This window comes from Capricornis sumatraensis, chromosome 8 (assembly GCF_032405125.1).
Source record: "Capricornis sumatraensis isolate serow.1 chromosome 8, serow.2, whole genome shotgun sequence".
NCBI lineage: Eukaryota > Metazoa > Chordata > Mammalia > Artiodactyla > Bovidae > Capricornis > Capricornis sumatraensis.
In genome coordinates, this window is record NC_091076.1 from 1,150,842 (window position 1) to 1,159,095 (window position 8,254).

Consider the following 8,254-nt stretch of genomic DNA (forward strand, 5'->3'; position numbering starts at 1 on the left):
GGACACCACGGGCAGAGCATCCTCCCATGGGTTAAGATTAGGGTTAGGGGCAAGGCGGGGGAGGAGGCCTTTGCTGCCCCCGCGGCCAGCCTGCTGGCCCCTGCTCTCCGGTCCTTACACGGCCGGAGGGGCGTGAAGGGGTGCCCACTGCATGGAGGGGAAAGGAGGCTGGCAGGGGGCAGGGAGGCAAGGGCGGAGACCCACAGAGGAGGGGGTGCCGGGGCTGGAGGGGTGGACGGCTGGCTTGTGGACCCACCTGGTACCTGGTCCCCACCCCCGGATCCTGAGGAGCCTCCAGCTTGGCCCTATTAACCACTGTAGTATTGTTATTCGCAGCTGAGGGGGACTCATCAGCAAGTTGGCACCTCCATTGTTGCCATGGCAACAGCAGGGGTGCCAGGCAACCGCTGCTCCTGCGGCAGCAGGCGGAGCTGCAGAGCCAGGTCCGGTCCTCGCCCGCTCCCCGCACCCGCCCTCAGGTGCCCAGCAGCTGGGCGGGACCACCCCAGCCCAGCCGCCCCCTGCCGCCCCACCAGGTCCTAGCCCTCCGGTCACACCTCCCACAGGCACCGGCTCACTCTCCCATCCTGGGGAGCCCTGCCCTTTCTGGGCAGGACCCCCTGCATCGTGCTGGCCCCCCGGGCGGGCACTTGGCCCCCAGGCCCTCCTTGGGCAGACCCTTCACCTCCCCAGCTGCGACACTCAGACCAGGGCGAAAAGCCGGGCAGAGAAGGGAGGGGCGGGGATGCTGCAGTAGGCCAGGCGGGCGCAGAGGAAGCGGATGTGGAAGGGGCTCGGGCCTCCCAGCCTTTAAGGGCCCCTGCAGGCTCAGCTGAGACCCCTCCCCTGGGGAGGCAGCACCCAGAGCCTAGGTCAGCTGGGAGCCTGGGTCAGCCCCACCAGAGAGCAGCGGCCGAGGAGACGGCGGGTGCCGGGCCAGAAGCAGGAGGAGCCCCGTCCCTCCCCTCCTGCCACTGGGCCAGGCCTGGGAGGCCACAGGCACCGCCTCCCCGCTTTCCTGGGGGAGGCCGGGTACACGGCGCCGCCTGGCCCTCATGTGAAATGCAGGCTGGACACAGCCCTTTGCACACTGGCCACACTCATGGCATAGTACTTACCCCGTTCCCACAACCCATCCCAGCCCTGTGTGCCATGATTCACGTGGTCGCTGCACGGATGTGTCCTCACTGTCTGCACGCGAGTGCCCAAGATCCCAGCATGCCCCAGCCCCAGATGCAGCCACAGCCTCTCCTCACTGGTTCCCATGGCCTCCAAGAGGGACATCTGTGTCCCTCAGCATGTGTACGACCAGAAAACTCGCAACTAGGGGCATCCTCACCACAGCACTTTGTGCTCAGCATCGGGGGAACGCGGGACCCCCAGAGACAGGCGGACAGAGACCGAGGCCACCACTCAGCGTGGCTCCGGCCTGGCGGAGCCCGGTCACAAAGCCAGGCCTCAGGCAGAGCTGACGGCGGACAGACCCTGGGTGCTGGGTGTCTGGCTCACTCTGACCCTGGGCAGGCTTGGAGGCGGAAGCCAGGAGAGAGGCTGGCAGGGGGTGGCCTCTCACAGGCAGGGCCCCACGTGCTCACCAGGCTTGCTCTCTGCACCGCCCCCCCCAGCTCTCTGAGATGACTGGTACAGGACCCAAGCTGCGTCCACTCTGTCCTGACTGCTCTTGGCAAGGCCAGGCAGAGCCAGCCTGACCTGGGGAGGCTACGGACTTGGGAGACAGTGGGGTGGGGCTCTACCCTCAGTGTCCAGGAGTTGGGGCTGAACTGGGACCGGAGGGCTTGGCACAAGGGTCCTCAGGGGCGCAGGCTCAGGACGCACCAGTCTTGGCCTCCTCTGCTCCTGCCTGGCTGGTTTTAGCCCCGCTGATCTGCAGGACTTCTCCTGGGCACCCCTCCCCCATGCTACCTGCCTGGGCTGGCACCTGCCAGTCACCGTCTGAGGGTTCAGGAAGAGGGGGCCTGTGTGGTCTGACGGTCACAGCCCGAGCCTCATCACCCTTGCTGTGGGCTCACCCCTTCCTCTCCTCTCCCTGGGAGCTGCACATCTAGGAGACAGGCAGACGGCCTCCGCTTCCTCCACCCCCGGCCTAAGGCCCCCAGAGCTCTCTGTCTGGTTGCAGCTTCTGGGCCTCAAGGTCAGCCTCAGCCTAGAGGAGAGGTGATGCTGGGAAGGGTCCTGGTGCATAAAGGAGCTTCAAACATCTTTCTGCATCTCTGTGCCTAAAACCTGTCCTTTCCAGAGGCAGCCTCTGGGACCCAGGAAGCTTCCGGAGGGCAGCAGGGGACTAGAACCTGCCTAGAAACTCCCTCAGGGCCCTAGGCTGACTACAGCAGGAGGTATTTCAGTTAGACTTCAGGACGAACTCCCAGTCCCCGGTCACATGACCTGGCCACCTTTGGCAGATGCTTATCAACCATCTGAGTAGCAAGGGCCAGGGACACCTAGCCTCCTGGGGCAGGACAGGGGTGCTGGATGCCACCCGCGTTCCCTGGGCTGCTGTGGAGCAAGAAGGACTCGGGGAGACGCTGGGAACGGACAGTCCCTCAGACCTCCACAGATCCCCAGGAGCAGAGGGCACAAGGCAGGAAGAACCCCCTCCCCTTCACCAAGCTGCGCAAGAAAACTGCAGACCGCACACTGCACGCGCCGCCTTTCTCCCTCATCCTACGGAGGCCACCCACCCCCACCCCATCACTGCGTGCCCAGGCCCCAACGCTCCCCCTTGCAAAGTCAGTACATTTTTTGCAGCAGGAAATTAGAAGGTAAATTCTCCCAGAAGGGATGACCTCGTGCGGACTGGGCCCATTTCTGCCCCTTCCCCTCCAGGCCAGACTAGTACATACCCTTTACCCCAAGGTGGGTGCACAGGCTGAAGGAAGCTGGTTGCACTCAGCCTGGCAGTGCCAGCCCCTCCCCCAGCACCCGCCGCGTCTGCAGCAGGCTGGCGGCTGGCCTTTATTCCGCAGAGGCCAGCTGAGCTCCCTGAGGTGGGGGTGCCCATCGCAGCCTCGCAAGACAGGGGAGAAGGCCAGACATGGAGCGAACCTCTCCTGAGGCTGCCACCCGCCAAACGCCCTGAGCTTCTACGGCTCAGGCCGCCGCATCTCCGCGCCCGGCCCTGGAAAGGACGATCCTTTTCAATCCTGGTCCCTGTGGGGGGGCTTTTCGGGGGGCACATGGGGCTCGGATAGATCCATGCTCGATCTTAATGGTTGTCCTCGTCCTTAATTCATGCCCCTCCCCCACCAAAATAAGAAAGAATCGCGCGTAGAAAGGCGGCGAATCGGTGGCCGGGTGTGTGCCGGGCCGGGGTCCGCGGGGCGCCGCGGGAGGCGGGGGAAGGACTTCTCGGTCGGGTCCGCGGCGCTCCTGAGGGCCGGTGGGGGCCGCTCATCTTCAGGCCCTCTCCTCCTCCCCGTGCCCGCCCCACGCAGCCCCCCGAGCGCTCCCGATGCAGCGCCCAACCGGCCGAGCCGGGCGCTCGGGCAGCGCGCCGGTGAGCCCCCAGCCCCTCGGCGCCCCGCACGCACCCCCAGCCCCCCGGCGCCTCGCGCGTCGCCCCCAGGCCTCCGGCGCCCCGCGAGCCCCCGCCCACCCCGCCGGCGCCCCGCGCGCCCCCCCCCGGCCCCGCCGGCGCCCCGCGCGCCCCCCGGCCCCGCCGGCGCCCCGCTCACCTCGCTCTCGCTCGCCTCAGGGCGGCACCCGGGACCCGCGCTGCGCTCAGCGCGCCCGCTCCGCCGCGCAGCCCATGGGCCCGGCGGGGGCCCGCGCAGCCGGGGCCGGGGAAGCGCGCGGGTCGCCGCCGTCGCCGCCGCCGCGGGGAGCGCTCGCACGGGCCCGAGCGCGCGCACTGCGGGCGGGCACGCGCGCATCCCACCCCTCGGCTCGGCGGGCGCGGCCGGGGCTGCTCCGGCTCGGGCTCGGGCTCCGGGTCCGGCGTCCGGCGGGGCGGGGGGCGGGGGCCGCGGAGCCGGCTTGGCCGCCGCGCTCGGCCGCGAGTGACAGGCCCGGGGCGGAGGGCGGGGCCGCCGGTGGGGATGAGGTCATGCCGAGCGAAAAAAGCCCCTGACGTCACCTGCAGCCAATCAGCGCACGCGGCTCGGGGGCAGGTGACGTCAGCCAGCGCCCCGGCTCCGGGTGCAGATTAGAGGCGGCGGCCGTGGGGGGCGGGGGCCGGGCTCCGCGCGGTCGCCCGGCGCCCTCTGCCCTCCCCTCTCGCCCGGGCCCCGGCTCTTAAAGGGGCCGCGCGGCCTCCGATCCCGCGCCTGGAACCCCACCTCCAGGAAGCCCTCCGGGCCCCAGCGCTCCGCCCCACCTGGAGACCCCCAGTTTCATCTGACACCCGCGGAGGGTCCAGTCGTCTGGGTCCCGAGCGCGAGCTTCCTCTCTCCACCGCCCTGGCAGGAGCTGCCCCCCACCCCACCCCACCCCCGGCAGTCTTTGTTCGTGCGGGGGCCTGCCGCGGGCAGCAGCTTCTCTAGCCCGGGGCGGGCGCGAGCGCACCCCGCGAGCCCGGCCCAGGCGGCGCTTTACCTTAGGCATCGGCGCGCCCCTCTCCACGAGCCCTGGCGGTGGGAGCCTGGGTCTGCGTTTTACGGGGTAGGGGGTGGAGGGGAAGCTCAGAGGCGAGAAGGTGTGCCTCTGGTCACACATCTGAACTCTGGTGGGACGTGGCGGCCCCCTGGGCAGCACTGTACCCCCAGCCCCACCGATGACCTCCAGCCTTTGTCACTTCCAATTAGAAGTCCACCTTAAGCGGTGCTCTCGGGACCCGCCCTCGCAGGGTGCCCCCAGCCCGGTAAAGGTAGTTGAGGGTCGGCCCCAGCAGACCGCTGTTGGAACACAAGCCCTCGGCCGCTTGGACGCTGGTTGTCCAGAGCGGGAGCAAACATAGGTAATTACACCTCGGGCGGTGTCTGGCGGAAACACCCCGGGGCGGGGAGGGGAGCGTCCGGGAGGTCACCCCAGGATGGACAGACAGCGACTGGAGGCCGCGGAGGCGCAAGGACCACCGCAGGCTGCGAAGACCCGGTCCTTCCGCAGGCTCGGGGCAGCCGCGGGGCGGGGGGGGGGGGGGGGGGAGGGGGGAGGGGGGGCATGTTTCGGGCATCTGTGTTGCGCCAGGTGTGTACTGAGCACTTGTGCCAGGCCCTGGGGGCCTCGCTCTGAGGAAGCGGAAAAAGACTTCTGCCCAGGGGGCCAAGGAGCCCTGGGAGCTTTTGAAAGTGATAATTTTGGGGGGGATGTTGTGACCAGACGACCCAAACATTCCTTAACGCCCGTCCCCACGGCTGCCCAGTGGAGAGTGCGGGCGGGGCCTCCTCTAGCCCGTGGGGGCATCTCAGGGCTCTGAGAGGCTTCGGCCCCCCGGAGAGCACAGCTCTTTCGCCTGGAGGGGGTGATCTGAGAGGCCCCCTCAGCCGCGGCTGTTTGAATGGAGGGTCACAAAAATCCTTGCAGGAGACTGCTTTCTATACTCTCCTGGGACAGGTGGGCACTCGGGACCCTAGAGCTGCGAGTGCAGCTGGGGAAGGTCGTGATGGCCAGGGCCTCGGCTGGGCCCTCTCTTTCCCACTCTCAATTTTCCTGACCTCTGGCCTCAGAGCTTCATCCACAGTAGTTGCTTAGTAAGTGCTTGGGGCCTCTCCCTTGCTAGCCTGAACACTAAGGTGTGAGTATTTGTGTGCGTGTGTGTGTGTGTGTGTGTGGAGGAGAGTGTGTTCTTGGCTCCGAGCCAGCACTTAGGATAACAAACATAGTGGGGTGGGGTGGGGCTGTCCCGGAAGGAAGCACTGGCTAACTCCAGGGCTATCTGGGGCTGGGGCTGGGTTGAGGTCCTTCCTCTTTCCCTGCCCGAGGTGGAACTGAAGGAGTAAGGTGTTGCTGAGCAGAGAAGCCCTGGCTGGAGGTGGACCCTGAACTCAGCGAGGTGCCCAGCCCAGTTGCACGGCCAGGTCAGGTCCGGAAGGAGTGTAGGGTGTGGCGGGGAGCTTGTTGCATTTGGGCTCATTCCATGTCTGAAAAGTGGGGGAGGCTTGCTCCTGGGAGAGGGTAGGAAGGTTCAGGCTGAGCCCCCCAGCTGGCCGGGTCGCCTGAGCCCATATCAGAGGCCCTTGGGGAAGCATGGACAGAACCCAAAGGGGCCTGGGGCCCTCAGGAGTGGGGGACAGGAGAACTGTCAGCTGGGCTGGGGGGACTCCTCGCTCTCTTGCCCCCTAGGCCAGATCCAGGATGAGCCCAGTAGAGAAGGCAAGGGAGGACCATCCAAGTGGCTCCTCTTCTGCCCAGCCCAGGCGTGGTCTGCGCCTGCGTGTGGCCAAGGGCAGCTCCTGGCTCTGTCCTTGAGCAGGCGGCAGTAAACTGAGGGGAGGGGTTGGTGTCCTGGTGCCCCCTCTGGGAGGGGGGCGGTGGTGTGCAGTTTCGCCGGCTGCGTCTGGCTGGGGGAGCGTGTTTGGGCCAGGGTTATTTTATTTTTTGGCCTCACCTGGCTACTTGAGGGATCTTAGTTGCCGCCACTAGGGACTGAACCCACGGCCTGGGCAGTGAGGGCAATAATCTTAATCGCTGGACCGCGGGGGAATTTCCAGTTCAGGATTATTTTATCATCCAAGGAGTCATTTCTCGTGTAAAACCTGGGGTTCTGCAAGGAGGGTGCATTTGGGTAGGGCGGCACCCACTCTGGGGAGGACAGCGACCTCCAAGGTCACCAGGATGCTTAGCAGCATTCTTGGTTCTCTGCAGTTGGGAGCGAGACCACCCTCCCCTCAAGCACCACCCGCGGAGGGCCAGAGGTCTAGGTGCGTTGCCTGGTGGGTGGCCCTTGCCGCTCAAGCCCGCAGACCCTGCAGGCTCAGGGAGGGGCGGCCAGCATCTCGGCGGGCGCGCAGCTTCGAAGGGGCAGGAGCGGCTTGGGAAGCTGGCTGCGGGCTGAAGGGGCTCCTCGCGTGGGTTACAGCTCCCCAGCTGGCCCTCGGGATGGGGCGGCAGTGCCAGGCGGTCAGTGTCCAAGTCGGGCAGGGCAGGTGATCGCGGCCGTGCCAGCCCGCACGTGCAGATGGCCGCCTGGGGGTCCCCAGGGTGGAGCAGAGTCCTGCGAGGGCCCCGGGAGGCGCCGTGGCCCCTAGGGGGCGGGTCGAGCCGGTCCGGCCCGGCGCGCTCACAGGCCCCCGCCCTAGAGGGACCCGCGCCCGCGGCGGGCAGGTGCGAGCGCGGTCGCTGCGGCCCGTGCGCTCCCCCTTCCGGCCGCCCTGAAAACCCGCTTTCGGCGCCAAAGGAAACGGAGCTCACCCGTCAGTGTTTCAGCTGATGACCCGTAGTAAACCTGTACCCGTGGCGTTACGGTTCCCACAACCTTTTTAAGTCAAGGTAGGGTTAGTACGACGCCCATCTCGGGTGTTCCAACAGCGGCTTTTGGCAGCTGCGCTGACCGCCCGGAACTAGTCCTAAAAATCCCCGGGGCGACCCTTCCCAGTCTCCCCTCACTTTCTGACCCATCCCGTCAGTGCTGCGGTTCTTGAATTTCGTACACGCGCGGGCAAGCGGTGTGCGTTCTTTCGTGTCTGACTTTTTTTTTTTTTTTCACGCAACAAAGTACTTTGGAAGCTCGTCGCATCCCCGCTCCCACCGCCTGGTTGTAACTGTGCAGTTGTCTGTTGTGGGTGTGCGCGGATGCTTCAACCAACTCTCCGTTTGCATGCGCGGGATCCTTTCCGTATCTTGGCTATTAAAAGCTGTGCAGTGAAGTGGCCTCCGGGTGCGCGCTGTTTCTCTTTGGCCGTGCTGGCTCTCGGGCGGCTGCTTGGGCCTTTCTCTGGTTGCAGCGAATCGGGGCAGCTCTCCAGTCGCAATGTGCGGGCGTCTTACTGCGGCGGCTTCTCTTGTTGCAGGGCGCGGATTCTAGGTGCTGCGGCCTCAGTAGTTGCATCTCGAAAGCCCAGTGAGTGTGCTGCACGCAGGGGCTCAGTTGCTCCTGGGCATGTGAAATCTTCCTGGACCTGGGACTGAACCTGTGTCCCCGGCATTGATTGGCAGGGGATTCCTAACCCCTGGACCACCAGAGAAGCCCCTTCTATTTGCTTTTAATCTCAGATTATTCACATTTCAGGCTATCTCCTTTCCTAGTATGTTATGACATTTTTGTAGTATGGTATAACAAACACCTAGCTGCGGGACCCAAGCATGTCAACCTTTTCTCCCATTTCGCTTCCGGTTGTAACACCGCAGTGCAGACCCAGCG